This window comes from Saccostrea echinata, unplaced genomic scaffold (genome assembly GCF_033153115.1).
Source record: "Saccostrea echinata isolate AGI-Se365-2 ecotype Australia unplaced genomic scaffold, CSIRO_AGI_Sech_v1 ptg000052l, whole genome shotgun sequence".
In the NCBI taxonomy this organism is placed as follows: Eukaryota; Metazoa; Mollusca; class Bivalvia; order Ostreida; family Ostreidae; genus Saccostrea; species Saccostrea echinata.
In genome coordinates, this window is record NW_026889801.1 from 2430865 (window position 1) to 2455937 (window position 25073).

Here is a 25073-nt window from a genome sequence, read left to right on the forward strand (position 1 = left end):
CGTCGCGGGTTCGAATCCCACTGTGGGACGTGGAGACCGGTCCTTCGGATGAGACCGTAAAAACCGAGGTCCCATGTCGCAGTAGGTGCTGGCACGAAAAAGATCCCTCACTGCTCAATGGCCGTAAGTGCCGAGTATATGACAAAATTTGCAGCTCTCCACAGGCAAGTGGTGGCGTCTCCATATGAGTGAAAACTTCTCAAGAGGGACGTTAAACAACAAACAATCAATCAATCTTAAGTTCTATGTTCGATAAAATGACCTTGTCAGCAAATACAATTTATCATTGAGTCAAATGCTGACTGACGTTTTACATACTAATTGTTGGGTCATTATTTACACTGACACTGAATTGTAGACGGGTTTTCCCGTTATTTCCCGATCATGACAAGGAGCACACGGAGGGTGTGACCGGTAGGCAGGGGATGCTCACTCCTCCATGGCACCTGATCCCACCTCTGATGTTTTGGAGGTCCGTGTTTGCTCTGCTCCTGTTTTGCATTGTTTGATGGACTCTGAGCTTGAATACTGATCGTTATCTCCATATATTCCATAATTACATAAAAATTCTATTTACAAAGCTCTGTGCATTCTTGAATATCCTCATTATTTTGTTGACGCCATTCTTACAACCATAAAAAAATACTAAACCGTCTGCATCCACAGTCTCGATTTTCTCTCGAATTCATTGAGAATGTGTTCAATTACAACCATGAGACGCTAAAACTTTCGTCCCGTTTCCAATGACGCATGGAAGCTGTCATTGCAACTTGGTGTTAACTGCGCTCGAAAAAAAAATAATACGGATTTAATCGGATTTAAAAAAAAAAAAAAAAAGAAATCGCTTGTCATTCTCAAAAATAAATTAATCGATGGTGTTTTCCCCAATTCTGATCAAAAAACGTATTAACAACATTCCGTGTGAAATCTATGAAAAACCAAATTACTCACGCAAGACATTCATCATGATTAAGGATAAAGTTTGGAAAGTCTGTGGCATTGATTTTATTCGTAGGGAAAGTAGTCCCTGAAAATTGTCACTGTATGGAGTATGTTTTTATTCTCAGTAAAGTTACGGTGCTAAATCGAAATATCGGCGAATTCCAGTCACGTGATTTTAGCAAATATACCTGCAGTATTGAGATCTTCTATAAACTCCAATATTGCAAAGGTGTAACCAAGTTAAAAAATTATAAGTTCCATTTATTAGTATTTCAACACCGTTTGTAGTTTGTGAAAAGTGCTGCAAACTATTTATATTTTACTTTCTATATCCTAAAAAAATACTATAGTTATCGATAGTTTACTACAGTTACCTATGGTTAACTTTATCATCAAAGTTTTTACTATAGTAAATTAAAGTTTGTACAAATTAAAAGTAAATCGAAATATTTTTACCATGGATTTCTGATTGTTTTATTTTAGGGTTTACAGTTCATACATGCACATTTTTGATATTCAATGGAAAAATGTCTTGTATATTCACATATTGTTTCCATATTTTACATCAATATTGAGTTTTTAAAATTTTAGGCTTTGAAAGCTCAGAAAAAATTCTCAAGAAAAGTTTTGAAGTAAAACAAAATATCAAATCAGTATTTACTTTACTTAACATTAGTAATCAATAGTTAGCTATAGTACATTTTTGTTGTGGTAATTGCTTAAATTACATTGGTTAGACAGCATGTTGAATATTTTGCTGGTCATCTTCATTAAATATAGATATAATAATTTCATTTGCAATATTTCACTGCATTTTTCAAGTGACTTCATACATCTTGAGTTTATGTGTAAAAGCTTGTCATGATCCATTAAGGCATGCCCTAAAATTATATCGATTTATTAAATAGCGATTCATTTCATTTTGTGGTAATTTGAAGAACTGATAATTTGTGTGATGTAATAGTAAATATTTCCCGTATAAATTAAGCCCCACCTCCTTTTGTAGCTTTAACTGTGCTGCGTGTAATGACATTTCTTGTACTGGCTTCCATGTTTGCAATTTTAAGTTTGTATATCCTCGGATTTCTCTCGCTCAATTTCGTATATGTCAAAAAGGAACGAATGTTTTCAAATACTGCCTAAACTGTGACTTTAAATACTACACAGCCGTCCAACATCTTATTGACAGGCCCAATATGAAAGCAACATCATTTTTTTTTTGACCGTCAGGCAGAATATTGCAAATGTTTTTATTATAGATTCATATAAAAACAATTTCTAAAGGTTAAACAATAATAGATATTACGGTAAATTAAATCGTTAAGACGGTCATTAGTCTATTCGTGTAATGTTGAACTCGGCACTTGAAGCATTTTTATGTAATTAAACTTCCTTGTAAATCATATAACTATTCAATGAACAGGATATAACTTCTAAATAACTATTTTAAAAAAAAACAAAACAAAACAAAAAAAAAACAAAAAACAAAAAACAAAAAAAAAAAATCAATCATATTCCCTGTGCACGTTTGAAAGTACACAGCAGTGATGGGGAATGAAATCAGCAAGAAATATTTATTGAATAGAGATTAAAAAGAAAAAAAATGGTCAATTTGCAACGCAGCAATTACCTTGGAGATATACTTTTTCAAGTGATTATTTTAAAATTACTTTGGCTAGATTCAACTTCAGAAAGATGCGTTGGGTGAGCCTTTTTTTCTGAATAAGCATGATCCTAAATATGTCATTAATAAAAAAAGTATAATGAACCATGCTTCTTTAAAAATAATAATTTCAAGCAATTCAATCAAAGTGTTTTTTTTTTTTTTTGTTTTTTTTTTTTGTACGTTCATTCGGTATTCAGATATGTGTTATATATAAAATATAAAATATTTGTTATAGACTTTCAGGAGACATCATCTGTTGTTACGGGTATACATGGAATGATACCCTGAATGGTTGCGTCAGTATGTACTCTGAATATTGAATAATTTATTACACGCAATCAGTGTTTGTGTGTTCTTCATACTCTTTATTTACGTATATATAAGGTTGCTTTGATGGATTCTATGGTGTTAATTGCTCAACTCCCTGTCCATTTCCATCATTTGGCCGGAAATATGAGGAACACTGTAAATGTGAAAATGAGAATTGCCATCATGTGTCTGGTTGTAGAGATCTAGAACTCGCAACGAAATCAGAAGGCAAGTGGACTTTACATTATCAATCAATTCATCTTCAAAATTGCATGCTAATGCTTACTTGACAGGTTTCATTTTAAAGGTTCTCAACAACATAACTTGAAGTTATCAGAAGATGCAGAATATCAACCTCCCGAACCAACTAGCCGATATTCATCATATGGTAAAACGATGTTATTAAATTCCTTTTTGAATCACAAAAAAAAAAAAAATAAATAAATAAAAAAAAAAAAATGTTTCTAATATAAACGGGTAATAAAAAATATATCTACTTAAAATATACAACGGTTTAAATATGTTAATTTCTTTGGTAACTGAAAGAGGTTTTCCCTTGTCAACATTTGTATATGTTCTCATGAATGCTTGTTGTTATTATCTTTAAGTAGAGGTAAGATTTTTCACTACCCACTGCTGAAGAAGCCCTTCATGTTACACAATTCCCGATGACGAAGTTTTATTGTAAATGAACATGACTGATTTCTTTATTTCTTCAATAAATAGGTTGTCATATCATTACAATAAAATGTTTCCTATGAAAACATACATGTAGTTAGATTTGTTCCAGATTTAAATCCTGAACAATTATAAAAGCTGTGCATAAAATAGAGAGAAAAGTACATGCATGTCATAGTTTAAAGTGCAATTTTGCAGTTTGTTGCTTACAAATTGAAATTATCTATTCATATTTCTCTTCTGGAAATATGCATAAATTGTCCAAGTGGCCATTTGATTGACCTTATTAAATATCAATGCATTTCCAATGCCTACATGCATGTAAAGTAGGTAAACTTTCAGATGTACGAACATTGGTCACAAATCAAGCAAACAATATGAATCTTTAATTGCGCCAACATAAGAAGAAGAAGACGAAGGAAAAATTAGAAACAATGGTGTTACTGTAACATGGAAAACTTAACGTTTTTCATGGTAACACACATGTCACATACTGTTTTCAAACATGATGATACGCATGCATTTTTTTTTTTTTTTTTTTTTTTGCTAAAAAATATTGATATAACATTCATTTTTTTTAAACCTTTTTTATGGATGAAAGTTAAAATCTGAGCTTGATTTGTATAATTTCCAAACCCGAAATCATTATTTCTTGGTTAACGTCGGTTTAAAGAATTTTTTTTTTTTTATTTGCATTTTTATGTAATTGAATGTCATTGTAAAATCTGTTTTTTTAACAAACAGGACATAATTACATAAAATTTAAAGATGACATTTACTCCTATACCCTGTGTGCTATTATTACAAAGCTGGGATAGAAAAAAAATCGACATAAATTATATCATCCTTTCATAAAAAAGACGGCATGCATGGCTTTGCAAAACGGCAATTGTCCTGCAAAATTATCTTTTCGAATATTCATTTTAACTTTAGAATGACTTCTATCAACTTCAGGAAGATGCGATGGGCGAGCATGAAATTTATTTTGCTTAAACATTAGATATTCCAATTGTACAAATTATATATGTCAAGGACAGATGTTAAAAATGGATGCACAATATATTTTTGGAAGTATTTTGATTGGAAATAATACAAACATCAAATTTCAAAAATATTAATAGACTTTCGATGATGTTCAAAATTCTTCCTTTTGCCATCACTCTAATAAATCTTTTTGTATCACTTTATAGGTCATAATTGTGGCTATGAATTCTAAAATAAAATAAACTTATTCGTTTCATTTACATGAGGTTTGCATCCTTTTTTTCTTTAATATTGAAAAAGTTTGTAAAGCATTTCAATTATATTTCTAACGTTGATGTTTGTTGGCTATATGACTAAAGTATTTTTACAGACCTTCAGGGGTCAGCATCTGTTGTTTCGGATACATGTGGAATGATACACTAAATGAATGCATCCGTATGTATTCTAAATACAAATCATTTTCTATTTTAATGCATTCATTTTTGATTTGTTTGTATGTGTTTCTTACCTACATTTTGTTTATCAATATACGTTTGCAGGGACGGATTCTATGGTTTGAATTGTTTGATCCCCTGTCCTTACCCATCGTTTGGTCGTAAGTGTGAGGGGAAATGCAAATGTGAAAATAAGAGTTGTCATCACGTGACCGGCTGTAAGGAACATGCGCAATTAGAAGGAAACAGGGAGACTTTCATTAAACAATACTTCATATTTGATTTTTTTTTTTCCAATCTGACACTAAATTGCCAAATACCATTTTTTTTATTTCTTAAATGTTTGAAATTGACATGTAAATAATCATTAAGAGGGAGGGGATCTATTCTTAACGTGTACTATATTTTGCAATTACCAGAAGATGCTGAATGTGACCTATCTGAATTTACCACCAGTTCCTCATTTTACGGTAAATCAATGCTATTACATTCCAGTTCTAAATAGAGTTGATTCTTTAAAAATATTATTTGATCAGATGTCAGATATTTCTTTTAAAGTGTCAGTTAATGTTCCCTTATGTGTCAAACAAGAAATGTTTATTTTAGATATATCTGTTGATATCACGAATAAAGAATGTACGTTGTAAATGTATGTAATGTGTACCTGAATTTAAAGATGACTTGTGCTACTGTAATAAAAAGAATCTAGTATTGACTAGTTACAAAAATAATCGATACTTTATCAAGTAGCAAGTTTATGAGAAGACATGGAAAAAACATTTGTATCCAATCTTAATTCTTTTTTTTTCTTTTGATTCAGTCACAGATTCAAGCTACCTTAGTCCCATATCTAGAAACTCCAATGCAGTAATAAATCGTAAGTCTGAAACAGCCACAGGTACAGAAAAAGAATTGAACCCCTTGGTGTATGATATAGTTGGTCTTGGAATCGTTGCTGTCTCCTTAATAATCTTGTATATGCTTACTTTTTTGTTGAGACATAATGCTAGAATGGAAGTAACAACAGTGATGTGGGACATTATCTTAGATTCACAGTCTACAGCATTACCCAGGGATCCATATTAATATTGAATCATTCTTATGTTGTTGTTTTTTTTTTTTTCTTTTTGAAGTATTTGAAAACACCCAAATTTTACATCTAAGCTTTACATTTAACTGTTTATAATTTGCACTGATCATTTATAAACTGTGTAAAATATTTTCCAGGTATAGACAGCTGATTTATCGACAGGCCCGTAGGAAGCAAATTCGTTGGGGGTGGGGGGGTGGGGGTGGACACAACCATAAATTTTTAGTTTGAAGGGGCACTATCAACTACCAAAAGTTTCTTGACATGCAAAAAAAAGGATATCAGACCTTTTTATTGAGGGGGCACAAGCATATAGTATCTATGTTTTCTATAGTAATCTACATATCAGCAAAATTATTGCTCCCCCCCGTGCCCCCGGTTCCTACGGCCATGAGCGATTATCTTTGTTAGCTGCGTGGGTTGACCATTTCCCTTTTTATATTCCCTCCGTATTATACAAGACAGAAGTTATCCCTTTTTTTCATCATATTTCTTAAATTTGGAATATTTAACATTTTATGATAAAGATATGTGAATAGAATGAATTGGCAACCCTTCCCTGTACCGTCTCTCTTATTTGTTTCCCTATATCCTTATATTTAGGTATCCAGAAGACAATAGTTTAGTTGAATGTTTGTTGATTTATAGATAAATAAGTGTTCATTTCTATTAGGGAAAAAATCGTATATTTATATTTTTCTTCTGAAATTCTGATGAATTATAACGTTTATACCAAATCCCAGTGATGCGATGTAGAGATTTTTTTTATCAATTAAGAAGATAGCCGAACAAAATTATCTGCAGTCGTCAAACAGAAGTTTGCAGAATGGGGGTCAATTTGCCTGTTTCCTAAGTGACGGTATTGACTCAATCTTAAGTGTACGCAATTATCATGCATTACAAAACATTTTGCAGTCATGTTTTTATCCAATGTCCAGAATGTCAACTGGGCATACTCTTCAGCATCAATTGTTTTAGGATCAAAATTTATAAAATATTAATCAATTACACGTAGTTATTTTCATCGAATCTCAGTTTCAGAATAAAGCAAAGAGAATACATTTAAGCATATGAATTGAAAAAGTACCGGACTGTGTGTACATCGAAGAGGACTGTATTCATATAATACGATTGCAAAGATTTGGAACCTTATAACTAGAATATCATAGTTTAGTTAATTAAAACATTACAACTACAATATCATAGTCTAGTTTTAACGCTGCAGGTAGAATATAATAATTTAGTGAATTATTATGTAGAAAAGTTTAACAGAGAACTAGTTAGCTTAGGGTGTCAGAGTACCAAAGTAATTCAAGGAATTAAACTATACATCATGACTTATTATTGTATTTTTTTTTTTATTTTTGTAATATACATGTATTTGTTATTTATTTTGTCTGTGAAGGTATTTTTTTGTATTTTCCCAAGCAATAATAAAAAAAAAATATGAATATTTCCGGTTTTTGACATTACGGGAGATGTGCGGTACGGAAAGTACTTACAATCATATAAGGCTTAAGAAGATCATATTCCGTATTTGAATTCATATGTAATTGATATGTTATTGATATGAATTTGGGGAAGTCATTTCTATTCATATGCTAAGAAGTTATGACTTGTATTCGTTTTATTTGTTATACAAGAGCGAGGATGTTCGGCATGTTACGTAGATCCAACCGATAACTTTATTTTCCGCATTTTTTTTTCTTTATGTAGTACTTTTCGTGTAGTTCTAGTAAGACTGTCTTATCTTTCAACCGTCACAGAACAAGTCTGTTATTATTTAAATTTGTCGTCGATATACATGTACATGAGTATGACCGAAATACTACATACTCGGCTTTAACCAATTATCAATTAATCTATCTATGTTTACTATAGTGATAACTTTGACACTTTGATTTACTATAGTGATAACTTTGAAAACTTTGAAATACTATGGTGATCACTATGAAAACATTCACTCACTATAGTGATCACTATGAAAACTTTGATTTACTATAGTGATTTGACACTATAGTGATAACTTTGAAAACTTTGATTTAGTATATTGATAACTTTGAAACATTGATACTATAGTGTTTTTTGGTTAGGGTTTGCTTGATGTACTGAAACAATGTTCTTCACCCTCTTCGCAAGCGACATTTTTTTTACTATATTAATACAATATCAATAGTTTCATCATTTATTGAATCATTCTACAAGGAATGAAGAATCATTCTTAAAGGGAGGTGTGGGGGCTAATTGCAACAAAACAAGAAAAAAAAAAAAAAAAAAAAAAAAAAAACAATTTGCTATATTTACTGTGTTAAATGTTACAAATTTTACACAGCCTTAATCGAACATAGGACACAATTGAATGTGAACAGCCATTCTCTAATATATTTTAATTGATATCTATTGCTACATATCCTCTCATCTGAATATTATTTTTTGTGTACATGCTGCTTAAATGTTACAAATCACTCAATCTGATAGTTGCTTTTTTATAAAATGTACATATATTTGATTGGTTATCCTTTCATTTTGTTCTATAATTAATTGTTTATGCATGTTTTGTTATTGAAAATAATGGTCAGTAGGAATCAAACTTTTCATGCTGATACATCGTAAATTCATCCAAAAAATATATTATAGATATAAAGTCTTTAGAAAATGCTCATATAATTTTCTTTAAGGTTTTTTCCTTTCTTTTTTGCGTTCATATAATTAATGATGAAACGTACAATAACAATTTCTAGCTTTTCAGAAAAGAGAAACGCGCGCATCAAATGAGTTTTCCTCTACTTTGTTTATTTGCCTTGTAATTAACTAAAATTTATTCATATATGTAAATAAACAGTTCTGCATTAATTCTTTGAAAATCTTCTCCTCTGCTCCTGGGCATTAAGGTGATAAACAACGTACATAGTTATGATGAGCAAGTTCTGGACTCTTTGCTCAGAACTGTGCTTCTCCAAGTTATCCAAGTTTTGCAGCAATTGTTAATCAGATTGCTGCTGTAGAAATGATAATTTGGCGATCAGTATTGCATTCTCAATCTGAGTTTTCATCATCGCATCTTTTTTTAACCTCGCTTATGTATTTTTTTCATGGACACTAACATGTCCCCTAGACATGTCTCTGCATCGTTATGGTTTTACCAGGTTGTTAAGTCTTGGCAGTTCCCTACACATCTACACAAAATCTTTTGGTAACTATACTCACAGCTCCTCCTTGTCGTCAAAACTGATTTTCCCATCGCAATTAGATTCACATTAGATTTCTACATCGTGATGAAAATAATTCATGATCTCCATACTTCAAGCATAAACTCTATCAAACTTTTTTCAAAGTAAAATTGAAAAAAATACATGCACAATGTTAAATAATTCTCTCACCTACTAGAGGTCTACCGGAACTTAGTGCGTAGTAGATACTGATTTTCATTATCTGAATTCCTAACTGCGACAGGTAACCCTATCATCGACAACAGAACATAAATAATGAAATATTTCTGAAATAATCCTAGCTTTTATTTATTTTTATTGTTATTAAACGTATATGCATTTTTTTCTTTTTTCCAATACAAATAGACGTTCATTAGAAAGGAGAAGAAACAAAATGTCTCGATAATTTTCCACCAGCCCTCGTATCTCCTGAGGTATAATATCTGAGATTTTCATTCTAAAAGTATTATTAAAATCATTTCAATCCTCTTCATAGGATCATCCGTGATAGTTTTTGGCCTTGCTCGGCTTCTTGTAACCTTCCTCGGCACATCAATAAAACATCCGATAAAAATCTCAACCATGCATCTCGATAAACTAAACCCTCCTCGTTCCTCGGACACAAATTATGGTCCCTTCGCTAATCTTGCCCCTGATCGATAATGCTCTTTCTCGACATACTAAATAAATAAAATTATATTTACCATGTCATATATATACATCTAACTTAATTTTGACTCAATATACATGTACATATGATAATTGTGTGATTCTGTGTTTTAAAAAGATCTGCAAATTATGGCAGATAATTATATGTATATATTTGTTCTACCAATGTTACCATTTAGTGAAAAAAAAAATGATATTAATTACGAACAACTTCAAATAATCACCAAAAGTAATGTAATAATTATACAGAAATGCAATGTAATAATGATACAGAAATGCAATGAAATTATGTTGAATTACCTTGTAATGAAATGTAGGTAGAACAATATTCAAGCTCAAAAGTCCATTAAACATTACAAATTTTTGAGCAGAGCAAACACGGACCTCTAAAACATCAAAGGTGGGATCAGTTGCCATCGAGGAGTGTGCATTCCTTGCCGACCGGTCATACCCACTCCTTGTCATGATCGGGAAATAACGAAAAAACTGTCTAAAATTCAGTATGTAAATAATTGCCTAACAATTAGTATGAAGAACGTCAGTCAGCATTTAACTCAATGATAAATTGTATTTGCTGAAAAGGTCACTGTATCGACCATAGAACTTATGATGACTTTAAACAAGAATAATGATATTCTTGTTTCATCAACTTGTTTGTCAATAACTTACATCGTTTTAGAAATTGTCCAAACGTAGAGCATGCTACTGCGTATCGAATCAACTGAGAAAAAATAGAAACCCTGTATGCAGGTGATGAAGGTATACTGCTGTATAAGGGAAGTTGACGATTGAAAAGTTAAAGTCATCACGTTTATCATAAAGCTTGGTTGTTAGATTACCATTAACGTCTTTTTTCTAGTAAAACACCTCTATTTTACGTTTTGATTGGAGAGATTTAGGCTTTCCCATAGCAAAACTTGGACTGTGCCATTGAACACGATACAGGGGATATCCATTTCGTTAATGCAACTCCTCCTAAACTTTCACAGAATGATCTCATATATACTGCCAAGAAATTAATGTTGCTATTTTACTCATTTGGAAGTAGGGTTATTATTATCCAAATATGAAACAGATGTGTCAGACTCTGTGGTATTTTTTATTTCAAGCTCACTGGGATACGTTATGTGATATTCTTCAACAAAAACAAGCCTATACCAGGAAATTGATCAAATTATTGACGTAGGATTTGCTAGGAATAATTTCTATTCGTTTGTATTTAACCATGAAAAGGAAGAAATTCATGTAAATTCACATGAAATTTCTTCATTCATTCTTAACTACAAAATAAATCGGGGGAAGGGGGGGGGGGTGTCTGAGTTTCATTACTTTTTTTTTTTTTTAAATTAAAGTCACTTTTAGAATTACAGTACCCTAACTAGCATTGACCTCACACCGGCTAATAATTATTACAAACATTCGTTTTACTAGTTTTTCTTCTTCATATTCTACACGTGTTATGGTAATTACATGTACTTTATTGTGCAGTTTTAAATGCTTTCTGCCATGTCCTTTATTATAAATTTGTTCGGTAGTACACTTGATGTGTTTGAATTCTTTTTTTTTTTCTGTATGTAAATTATCCTTATAAAAATCAAAATTATCCTCATGAAAATTAAATACTAACAAGGAAGTTCTCACAAATATTGATTTAATATATTTGGAAACAGATTTTTTCTCAATGTTCTCACAAGAGTGAACATTGTATTTCAAAATGGAAAACACTATGTCTATCAGGATTTTAGTTTTTGCATTCATATATAAACAACAGTGGGAGGCGTCTACAGCACAGATATGCAGTGGGTATGAATGTTTATGCATCCAGCAATCTCCATACATAATAAAATGTATTTAGTAGCATACATGTAAGATTTTCTTAATCAAGTATAATACATGTAATTAAACGACGTTTTATTTATGTAGGCGCAATGGATTGGTATGCTGTAGTGGATTTGTCGGAATTGTTTTTAATGATACAGCTCATAATTGCACACGTAAGTAAATATTCTTTGAATAAGAGTAAGCATCTTTTTTTATACATAGGGTTTTCTGTATAGAGACATCATACATAAAATACATCATATCTATATGGTATTCACTAAGGGAAAACGAAGCATGACTCTTATTACTACTGACATCCTAAGATGAGGCAAACGATTAAAGGGATTAACTTTTTCTCATAGAAACTAATATGTATATGAGAAAATGGTATTGACATGCAAAGTTATTTTTTTAAGATAATTTCGTGGTTGATTTCATACCGATAGGAAACCGATATTTACATGAAACATAGATTACATGTACAACACTGGATTATATGGTTGGAGATGTGATTTTTATACCCCAGTCATTGGGCATTTAGAGGGTTTCAAATTTTATATGTCTGTCTGTCCGTCTGCCTGTTTGTCTGTCTCTGTTTTAATCTGTTTGTCTGTCTGTCCGAAAAAAAAAAATTAACCTTGCCCAAAACGTTTTAAAGGTTGGTGCTAGGGAATATCTCACAATTGTAATTTTGTGGCAAGTAGGGATGGGAAAATGACAATGTGTAATTGTAATTGACAGTAATTGACAACAAATGTTGATGTAATTGAAAGTAATGTGTAATTGGTCAAATTTTCAATTACATATACATGTAATTGTAATTTAACTAATAACTTTCGAGAAAATACATGTAAATCACAATTACTTTTCAATTACATTCAGATCGGGAGGCATGGGTTTGATTTTCGTTCGCCGCGCCGCGTCAAACATAAGACGTAAACAAAAGTAGTGATTGTTCCATCGGCAAAGTGAAAGTCACGGGTCTTTCGGATGAGATCTTAAAAACCGAGGTCCCATATCACGGTAGGCGTTGGCACGATAAAAATCCCTCACTGCTCAATGGCCCTAAGTGCTAAGCATATAGGTCTAAAATTGAATTCCTTTACCGGTATATGGTGACGCAGTACGTCTCTGTATGAGTGAAAAATTCTCGAATGGGACGTAAAACAACATAAAATCAACCGGTTACATTCAATTACACTGGCATTTAATAAATGAGCCCCACCCCCCTTCTCAATCTTGAACACATTATTCAAGAAAGGTTAAGTTATCTAGTTCCAAAAAATTATAATGATTTTTTTTTTTTTTTTTTTTTTTTTTAAAAGGAATTTACATATTTCTTATTTTTAGTGAATTGATGTTTCCTCTTATGCATTAAAAAAAAACAAACTTTTATGCCCTCCATTTATCTTTTGTTTGCCAATAAGGCATATACAATGCGAACATTTTTTCCAGTACCATCTTAGTCCTGTAGCTCTGTTAATTTTTACTCCTTAAAAAACAACTAAATCAGCTTTGACGAATATTGTCATTTATTAATGAGGAATCTAACAAACTTTTAACAATCTAACAAACCGACTTCCATCTGCCCATATTTTGAATAGCATTTTCCGAAAAAAAAAACACTTTGGAGAGTAGCAGCTCCAATTCTAAAGCTGTCTCCCTATATTGTTTTGGATCTAACCCAATAAATACGATAACTTGATTTAATTTTTTTGTGACAAAGGAATAAGACACAGGACAACCATCTACAAACTGGAAAAGAGGTCCACAAGAATGGCGATAATGCCTTAGGTAGTTGAATAATGCATGCACTGGACATGAATTAATGTTGTCTGATGCTTCTAATATAATATCTTTGGTTGCCCAAAACATATTGTTTTGAAATGTCTTAGAACTAATAGAACCTGCTTTACCTTGCCCATTACTACCTAAAAATGAACATCTGACCTTTGGATGACCCTGTCAGATTGCTTTTTTGATTTAATCACTAATCCCCCCAACCTGAAGAACCCATGAAATGCAATCAAAAATAAAGCTTTAAGAAATAAACTGGGCATGATTAGCAACTGTATGCCTCAAAACATTAACCATCTTTTTATTTAAAAATTTCACCAGTAATTGATAGGAGAGTGACTACAGTTGGACCAAATTTGTAACAACCTTTCAGCATTTTTTGCACTAAGAAACATTGAGCTGGATATGGCAATCTTAGAATCTAATGAATATAGGTCAGAGGTGAAATGTGTGATGCTATTGAGCTTGGAGAATAACCAATTTCAAATAAATGACCCATAAAGTTACACAAAGTAATGGAATACACAGGTAAGGATATGGAATTGGCCCAGGTAAGGAAAAGCTGCCATGAATGTTGATATGCTTTCTCTGTTGATGGGGCTAATGAAGCCTGTAGAAGTCTTTGTGCTGAATTTGTTAAATGTAAAGAAGGTCCACAGGAAATTTTGTCTGTTGTCTGTGTCTGAAGCATCTGTGTACAAGCTAAGATTGTCTGATGATACCCAATCACGGTCCAGAAATACTGACTACCAATTGAAGCTTCCAATAAACGTTATCCAAGTTTCTAAATCAGCCCTAGATTTTTTATTCAATCTAATGTAAAATTTTGGATTTGTTGAGCAACATGTTAAGCTTATCAAACGACAAAGAAAAGTCCTACCTGGAACGACAACAGAGCACGCAAAATTTAATAGACCTTTAATAGATTGCAAGTCTCTCAATGTGACCTTTTTGCACCTTTTGAATAAGTTCAGTTTCTCAGTTATTTTCTGGATTTTATCTAATGGAAGACGACACTCCATTTTTTTAGAGTCTACCTCAATTCCATAAATTACAATGTTGGTTGTAGGTGCCTGAGTTTTCTCCATCTTAATCGGTACACCAATTGACTTACAGAGAAATAATAAAAAAAAAAAAAATGCCCATATCATTGCTACAACGAACTGAATTGGGGGGTCCCACAATGAAAAGAAAAATATATATAAAATATATATAATAAAATATGAGACATGCCAGAGACATGGAAAACATTTTCCAATACCCATTGCAGAGCTCTACTAAAAGATTAAAAAAATTGACAGCTACTACTAGCACCCATTGGGAAACATTTTACATAATAAAATTGACCCTCCTAAGTAAAACCTAGCAAATAATAATCCGATGGATAAATTGGGATAATGCAAAATGCATCTTCAATATCCGTCTTGGCCATTAAGCAACCTTCCCAAATTTTTGAACTAGATAAACTTCCTTATCTATGGAACCATATTGCACTGCTGAATTTTCTTTCGGGATGTTTGTGTTGACTGATTGGTTTTTGGGGTAGGATAGATCGTGAATTACCCTAAATTTTCCTGTATTACCCTTTGGAACCGAGCCTAATGGAGATACAACAAAATTATCAAATGGTTTGTAAGAAAATGAACTAGCAATGCGACCTTTGCTTAAACCTGTTTGTATTTAATTATTAATAATTTCTGGATGTTCCAATGTAGATTTATGATTTTGGGGTACACATGGTAAAGGAGCAGATGTACAACCTAATTTAAATCCATCTGTAAAGCCATTGATCAGGTATGAAGCTAGATCACTGTCATAATCAACTAGTAATCTATCTTAACCTTTTGGATTTACCGTGGAGGGGAGCTGGTTGAGTGATTGTTGAGGACTTATTGGTTGTATTTGGATTTGACATTTGTTTTTAGGTCACCTGAGTCACACAGGTGACCTATCGCTCTCTGTTTTCGTCCGTCGTCGTGCGTCGTCCGTCGTGCGTCGTGTGTTAACATTTGAACATTTTCAGCTTCTTCTCTGAAACCGCTGAACCAATTGCAGCCAATTTTAGCATATGGCATCTATGTGTGAAAGGAAACAAAATTTGTGAATTTCATGGTCCCTGCCCCCCTGGGGCCTGAGGGGTAGGGCTAAAACCACCAAAATTAATGCAATCTTTAAAAATCTTCTTCTTTTCTCCTGGACATCAAGCAGTCAAACTGTTGACATGATTGTACTGAGCATTGAGCCCTCTACCAAAATTGTGAAATTCATGGCCCCAGGGTCAGGGGTTCTGGTGCTAGGCTGGGACTATAAAGATCATATAGTGAAAGTGCATTAATTCTTTGAAAATCTTCTTCTCTACTCCTGGGTATTATTTAAACAAATTAAATACATAGTTATGATGAGCAAGAGTAACTCTACCAAAATTGTGAAATTCATAGCCCAAGGGTCAGGAGTTCTGGTGCTAGGGCGGGGCTATATAGATCGTATAGTGAAAGTGCATTATTTCTTTGAAATCTTCTTCTCTGCTACTGGGTATTATTTAAACAAACTAAGTATATTGTTATGATAAGCAAGGATGCCTCTTCCAAAATTGTGAAATTCATGGCCCCAGGGACAGGGGTTCTGGTGCTAGGGTGGGGCCATATAGCTCTTTTAGTGAACGTGAATTACTTCTTTGAAAATCTTCTTCTCTGCCCCTGAGTACTATTTAAACAAACTAAGTACATTGTTAAGATACGCAAGGATGCCTCTTCCAAAAATTGTGAATTTCATGGCCCCAAGGTCAAGGCTTCTGGTGTGTGTGTGTGTGTGTGGGGGGGGGGGGGGGGGCTCTATTGATTATATAGTGAAAAAGCAAAATTTCTTTGAAAATATTCTTTTCTGCTTCTGGTTAAAAAGCAAAGAAGCTAAGTATATAGTTATGATGAGCAAGAGTGCTTCTTCCAGAGTAGTGAATTGCATGACCCCTGGGTCAGATGTGCCGATGTAAAAGTGGGCTCTTGATAATATAGTGAAAATGCATTAATTCTATTAAATAATCCTGTATGCTCCTTAGTGTTAAGCAGATAAACAAGGTGATTTCTCATGATGAGCTAACTTCTGATCACAGGGTGAGAGGCTCTGGTGTTTCTCGGTGGGGAGGGGGGGGGGGCTCTATTGATAATATAGTGAATCTGTAGTAAAAATGCATTATTTCTTTAAAAATCTTCTCTGCACTCGGGAATATCAGAGGCAAACAGAGTAAAAGTTTTTAATAAGGAAGGGTATTTTTACCAGATTTTTGAACATCTGGACCATTTGGTCAAGTGTTCTGGTCCTGGCCAGGGCTCTATTAATTTGTATTCTACTGAGAGGAGTTATTCCCCTTTGCCATTTACTTTTGATAATTCATCACTGTAAATAATGTACTTGAAAGGTTAATAGAATAAGAGAATTATGCAAGAATTTTTATTGTAAAGTACAAAAAGTATTTTCATAGTTTTAATGATCAGGTGGACTTGTAAGTAATAGACAAATAAAAATGCGACAAAAATAACTTGCCTTATTAAATGTTCATCAAAGACCAAGAGATGCCAATGTAAGAGATTTCAACAAGGAATTAAAATAGTACAGAAGCACTGATAGTTTGTTAATATACTGTATGGTGATAGTGATAAATGGGGAAGAGAATAGAACCTAAATTATGAACTGTTAATGAATACTAGACTAATTACTTGTTGATCCTGATCACCCTATTTTTCTTGCTTTTGGGCAACAAAGCTTCACCTTTCATTTCATTTTATACTCTATGGATCCTTTAAATTGTTGTATTATATTCAGTTGACCGTTATGGCCCTTGGGCCTCTTGTTGCTTTTTAACTCTACAATTTACTCTTGGATGGGAACCCGAGCATGATTGGCATTTGTGGGCAAAAGGGTTGAGGTTGTGGGTACATTGTTCCCCATTGTTGAATGCATAACAGAATCTAAAAAATTTACTGCCTGCGTTTGCAGGAAAGGGCTGCTGGAATTGATAATGACTGGATGCAGCCTTGATTCTTAATTCTTCGACGGGTTTTTGACAGGGCAAGTCAACTGACTCTTTCAACATACGAAAATATTCGTTGTATATTCTCCATGCTTTTACCCCAAACAGTTTACTCATTTCCCTAATAAAATAGCAGTCTTTCAGAAAATGAGAGGCTTGGTCTGGGTATTTCTCTATATAAATCCCCATGAATAACAAGAAGGCATCGGTCCTTTGTTGAATAGATAATGGTGCTTTTGGTTTGAGGTCCCCTGCTGTACAGTTACAGACCCGTTTGAGATATTTAAGGATACAGGTTCCTCCCGACGCCGCAACAACATCCCTAAATCTATAAATTGATTAACCCATATCTTGGCTTTTAAACGTTGAGATGTTGCAGCACCGAGAGGAATCCCATCAGACAAAGATATAACATTACTAATTTTTGATGTTGCTGGCTCACCTGCATCTTTTTGTAATAAGGCATTAACTAAATCAGCAACAGTTGATGATGAATCTGAAATGGATTGTTCTGACTCAGCTGCTGAGGTTTCCAGAGTCTTGGTCATATTACTTGTCGTTGGTTGTTGAGATGAGACATCAACTGAAAGAACTTCGTCCACATTAACATTGTTTGTGACACACGCTTTCAAGTTCGAATCAACTAGTTCACTGTTGTTGTTGTTGTTGAGGTTCAATGAATTGCCAGAGTTCTGAGATTGTCTGACAATGGCGGCGGCCAATAAATCATAGTCAATTCTCTCAATGGGTTCTGCATCATTCACGAGCACATTTGCGGAGTTCCTTCTTTTTGCTGTCTGGTTCTTTGTCGATACTGAGGCCCGCTTAGGCATGGCTTACTCTGAAAATTATTTGCTTTTATATTATTACTAATACTTTACACATTAAATTTAAAATTCCATGCTGCTCCAAGTACATCAACTTTAATAAGCTTGAAATTAAAAAGGGGGCTTTGATATATCCCCATAAAAATTTACATCTGTACAATGCAACTAATACTTTGTTAGGCATTAAACATATGTCGTCAAATTTTTAGCACATTTACTATAACTTGGCACAATGTATTATAGCTATGATGTTAACTTGGAAGCAGGATGGAACCTTTGTAGTATTACATTGTATCAAAGCATGAAATCAACTTTGAGTATTGCCATGGCTTACATATTTGTGCAGGCAATTTATAGATACACAAACTTAAAACTTGGTGTCTCCTATAACAAGTATGATTTGGAAATGTACATGTAGTAACTTTAAAGTACATGTGCGAAAAACCTTTAATTTTCGAACATGACAAAATTTCTTAGAAGTAGGTTTGTATCAGAATGTTGACTTTGAAATGTAAGGAATTCTGTACATAACATCTGAAAAGCAGGTTAACTGCTAGCTTAGGACTATCTGTACATGCCTAAATTCTTAAAAGAAGGCTTATATCAGTATATACTTAGAAATCCTAGAAACTCTGTACATTCCTGTATTAGCAGCAGACTGATTGTACTTAAAAATAGTAAAATTCTGTACTTGATAAGGAAATTCCTTAATTTCTCTGGGAACAGGCTTGTCAACAATGAAAAAATGTAGAAAATTACTTCAGACCGAGACAAATTTAAGGTTTTTAAATTAAATACAATGAAAATCTACTTCTTTAGGCCTGAACCCATTTCAAAAACACAATCTTAACATGTTATAATGGATAATTGGCCTTGAGTTTCTGCAGACTATTATGCACTGCATATTTTATGCTCCTGAGGTATTTCAACATAGGTGCAAGGAGGTTGTAATTAGAAACATCCTGTAGGTGAACCCCATCGTGCCCCAGACACGACAAGTTGGCCCAAAAACCCCTGTGCTTCAAAAAATGGACATGATCCTGACTGGCAGTTAACTGATGCAATTGTACGTTGATTTTTATTACTTCATCGTTGTAACGAAATGGGAATTTCCGTGGGTCCCGGCATAGTAACCGTCCAATTACCACATTTTTACTCCCAAACTATACACCAGAAAGTTTGCGTACGACAGATGTCCTGAGCGATCACAAGCGCTGGACGAGCAGTTGCATCATTTCCCCCGATCTCCAGAAAACACAATGTTGGAACTGCCGGAAACATGCTCAGTTTTGGCAAGTTAACCAGTGCACGTACCGTTAAATCACCTTGATTTTCATCTAGACACAAGTTTTATACACAGGCCTTTGAAGTATAAAGCGTTCCAAACGTTTCACATATGAATGTCCGATAATACCCACTACAACAGGATTACCCATGTTGAATTAAAACTCGTGAAAACCGGTTTCCTAATGTCAGTACCTCGGGCGTGGATGGTCAATATTATCCCAAGTAAAATATCTAAGGTGTGTTAATCCGTACACTTACTTTTTAGTGATACCGCAATTTTGTCAAGAACAAATAACTATAAAAACCGAGTTCCAATAATAGATTCTAGATTAAAAATACAATGATGACATAAAATGTATCATTCGAGAATATTATTTTATTATATCAAATTAATCTCCCTTTGTATAATGTATAAATAAAATTAGTAATTTTTATTAAGTTGAATTGACACTTAAAATACCTAGTCCACTGGCTTCTAATCCTTTGTTTGTCATATCTTCAGCTTGTGTTAGAAGTGATTAATACCGGTAGGTGCTTATCAGTGCCCTAAGGTCATGTAGATATTCACACTGAACCTAAATACTAGATATTTTACTCACATATTTGCTTTACTTATCGCGATCGGTACTTTTATACACACGTTGACTTTAAAGTTATGATAGTTTGACATACAATATGTCAAAAACCAACATTTTGAAATATTGTTTAGGATGATGAAGAAAAGAAACATCAAGGCAAAATGCATTCATTCTTCTACATAAATACATCAGAAAGCTTAAAAATAAAAACATGATTTAAGGTAAAACATTAGTAAAACTACTACTAGTCAGTATTTATATGTTCCTGTCAAAAATGCCCAAGTGGAAAAAATCTTCATTATGGCAGGTACAGGTAAATCTTTAAACCCGATAAATGAAGGTAAGGGAACACAATGTTTAAGAATTTAATCAACATTTAAACAGTGTTAATGTAAAAAAGAACAAAAAAAGTAACTGAATCTGATATGCTATTCTATGGTTGATACAATGACCTTGTCAGCAAAGACAATTTATCATGGAGTCAAATGATGACTGACGTTTTTCATACTAATTAGCCATTATTTACACACTGAATTGTCGTTGGATGTTTCCATTATTTCATGACGAGGAGCACAGGCGGATGACCGGTCGGCAGGGGATGCTCACTCCTCTATGGCACTTGATTCCACCTCTGATGTTTTGGAGGTCCGTGTTTGCTCTGCACCTATTTTGTCAGGTTTAATGGACTTTTGAGCTTGAATACTGTTCTTTATCTCCATATATTTCTTGAATATTTATGAACATTTATGACTTTTTTATGTTTCTTAATGTTATTTGTAATTTAATTAATCACATTGGCAAAGTAAATGTAATTTACTCAAAATTCTTGTAATGTAATTTAAGTGAATGTTATGTCTTAGTAAGTAATTGTAAGTTAATTACTTTTCTATGTACGAATAATTGACTCGTAATTGACTCTTTGAATAATTGACTCGTAACTGACTTTCTTCCTGGTGACAAAACCTTTCTTCGGGTATTTACACTTTTGACCTTATAACCTACAAGTTTGCAATCACAGAAAGAAACTAGACCTTTCAGTTAAAACTGAAAGGCGGCTTTCAGTGACTTTCAGTTAAAACTGAAAGGCAGCTTTCAGTGACATTTCAGTGGCCATTCAGTCACTGAATGGCAGGTACATTTCAGTGACCTTCCAGTTACCTTTCAGCCACAATTCAGGTACCTTTCAGTCACCATTCAGCGGACACATTTCACTTATCTTTCAGTGACCTTTCCGTCATCTTTCAGTCGCCTTTCAGTGACCTTTCCGTCAACTTTCAGTGCCTTTCAGTCGTAATTCAACGACCTTTTCATCGGCTTTTCATTAGGATTATCAGTTATTATTCCTTAAAAAAATTTATATAAAATTATTCACATCTTTAAATGTGTTCTCGTTTTCTTATTGTGATAAAATTCAGATACGTAGTACTGGCATTGATTAGATGTTCAATTGTCTTTAAATTGTTTACTAAAATGTTAAATTGTGAATATTTAACTATAACATTTATGTCTAATTATAATTTTATTAACATGAAAATTCAAAATGATTTTCGAATTTCTAATTTGTTTCATGAAAATTGATTAAGAAAAAAAATTATTCAAATGATGAAAACTAATATTCGTATCAAAATTTAATTAACGGGAATAGAATTGTCTTATTTTTTCTAACTGTAAAATTTCTAAATCTGTGATGAATATTTTCACAAGCTCATTCAATTTGATAAGTTGTTAAATGAATAAATAGGCAGTCAATCTGAAAAAAAGATCGAGGGTATCGCTCAAAATGCTCTTAAAATAAAACAAGATAAACAAAGTGTTCCTATTTTTCAGCTTAATAATAGTTTTTCATTATTTTTTACTCATCTAACACAGTGTATAATGTGTATAATAGTTTTCATGGAGATATCTGGTTATGTAAGACAAAACAGAATTAATTATTTATGCCTTTTCTGGAAGAAAATTTAATACCGTAAATTTTCTTTCTTAATTGTTAAAATCACATAATATTTTAGCTTCTGAAAGATATCTTTTTAAAATTGTTTTACTTAAACAGAATTAATAATTTATGCCTCTTTTGGAAGGACCTTAATGTTGTAAATTTTGTTTCTTGATTGTTAAAATCGAGCGATAATTTAGCATGTTAAAAAATATTGTTTTAAGAATTTACAACGTTTTCCGAGGTGAAGATCCATCTGGAATCATTTCTTTGGGAAAAAAAGAGCAACAAAAACAAAACAGGTGCCCGTCGCCGATAATTGTCTTCATCCCGATAAGAGATGTGTAATTAATTAGTCAGGCCCAAAAATCCGCACAATTAACATATAATATACAAAATGTGTACAAGATATATACACATTCCCAGCTCCTCGATACAACAGTTGAACTGAGTGTCCCAATTCGATTTTTACAAATGTATTGATTTTAAATCTCGTGCAATTCAACAATACACCGTTGCTTAATGGATATTGTCATGGACTATCAAGCGGGAGGCCACGGTTCGACCCCTGCTTTCTGCAAGATTATTTTTTCTATATTCACTTTTTTTCATTTCTTATATTTTGGAAATAGATTAATTTAATACCATTATACTAAGAAAACGTGAAATAAAATTTCTAAATTGAAAAATAAGCCCATTATTTAATAAAAAGATACAACTGAAAGACAACTGAAAGGCCACTGAAATGTATCTGCCATTCAGTCGACTGAATGTTAACTGAAAGACCACGGAAAAGTCACGGGAAAGGATCTTTTCAGTGACCTTGATAACGTGCCTAACTGATAAATACAATTTAATAAAATACAAATATAATCATTGCAAATATATTTTTTAGAATAAAATATGAAGATAACAAATAGTAATCAAGCTCAAAAGTCTATTGAAAAAAAAAAAAAAAAACAAATCGGGAGCAGAGCTAACACAGACCCCTAAAAACATTAGAGGTGGGATCGGGTGCCGTGGAGGAGTAAGTATCCTCTGTCAACTGGTCACATCTGGCGTGTATTAACTGTATTTCTTGTCATGATCGGGCAAACAGACAAAAATCCTAGACGATTGAATGTGAAAATATTAGCCTTACAATTTGTACGTCAGTCAACATCCAATTGAATGAAAAATTGCATTTCCAGTCAAGGTTTGATTTTTTTTTACTTTTCACGAGACTGTTGATATCCTTGAATCATCAACGTATTTGTCAATGTCTTGCCTTGTTTTAGAAGTTGTACATAGAACATGCTCTTGCGTATTGAATCAATTGGGAGGCATAGCAGTGATGCATATATGTGATAACATTTAAACATTTTCTATGCACTGTTCGCTGTTGAGATGTACATACATGAGTAAGAAATGCTTTTTACAAATGCCGCCTATATTGATGAAAAAGATTTTATTCCTTTAATGGCAATAATTATATAATTTCATTTTTTGTGATATGCGGAGGTTGAACATTTGAAATTTTACACCACCTTAAATTGATACTTAATGCTAAGTGATTATAAAACCCACACACAAGAATTTTCTATTCAAATTAATTTACACTATGCATTATTCAATGTTGATAAAAATATGTACAGAAAGATCCATAGTTCCTATTTTAGCAATCTTGGCTCAATGTGTAAGGGTATACTGTCATCGAACTTGTAGTCAAAGATAAATTTATTACACATACACAATTCTACGTCTACACATACATGTGCGAGGGCTGTTCGGAAATTATTGTGCCATTTGCTTTAACTCGATAAAAACCAGAAATCAATTTATGAGAATGCTCCAGCATTTTATCATGTACAAATAAAAGAAATGTGGAAAATTTCTAGTTAAAAGGATCATTAGAGAAGTCCCGGAGAATTTATTGATTTTCATACATCCATTGACTTGGAGCAATCAGCAGATTTTATTGCTACATCAGTTTAACGTCACTTCACTATTTTTTTTTTTTTTTTTTTTTTTTTTTTTTTTTTTTTGACATAGAAACGATCAAGAAACGATAACTCATCTTATTCTGCAATCACTTAAAAACAATCTAGAGATCAATCATTCTCCTTTCATTCTTTATTTAAAGCTTGCGATTTTTGGTTCTCCAATGTTAAATGTCAAATTGCGATAAAATACCATTCAAGTTTGACAAGCATCCTGCTGCACTTACATGTAAGCACCGCTGACGTAATATATTATAGTATAGTAGTTATTATAGTAATTATTGTAGTCCTGCTCCTTTGCTTTTACTCTAGTTAAATAATTGTGATAAATATGTTTAACCAAAGGCGCTAGCATGTTTTCTTCTCAATGTGTTTGTTTTACCCTGTCCTTGATTTAGACAAGAGGTCTCCTCTGCGTTACAACTAATTTATGTTTGACCATCGGGGCGCCTTGAAATGAGAATTAATGTCGTAGACATATTTCTATACCGTTATGAATTTTTTTAGGCTCTCAATATTTCTAATAGAATTGCTTTCAAACTTGTACAAAATGAAGTCAAAATAAAATTAAAAAATCTCTACCAAAAAATTACTAAAGATATCTATTGTAAATACTTTCAAATTGATAATTTGATAATGTATGGAACTTTATTCCAGATTTTTCCTGAAGATTTGTAGTCTTAATACTTCTTACAATTTTTAATGATGTAATTTTTTCAAATGATATGTAAAGGACAAGATAGGCTAAGACCCCTTTTTGGCCCCTGGTTTGGGGCGTCTTTTAGAATGATGCAACAGTTAATCAATAAAAACCTGTTGTCACCCCTGCCAGAAAATGAGTAT

At 32.8% G+C, this 25073-nt stretch overlaps 2 pseudogenes; both read right to left on the reverse strand.

The window, feature by feature from the left end:
* Window positions 1-15030: 15030 nt before the first annotated feature.
* Window positions 15031-18459, reverse strand: LOC133204264 (uncharacterized; annotated as a pseudogene).
* Window positions 18460-19307: 848 nt separating this feature from the next.
* Window positions 19308-19889, reverse strand: LOC133204265 (uncharacterized; annotated as a pseudogene).
* Window positions 19890-25073: the final 5184 nt, after the last annotated feature.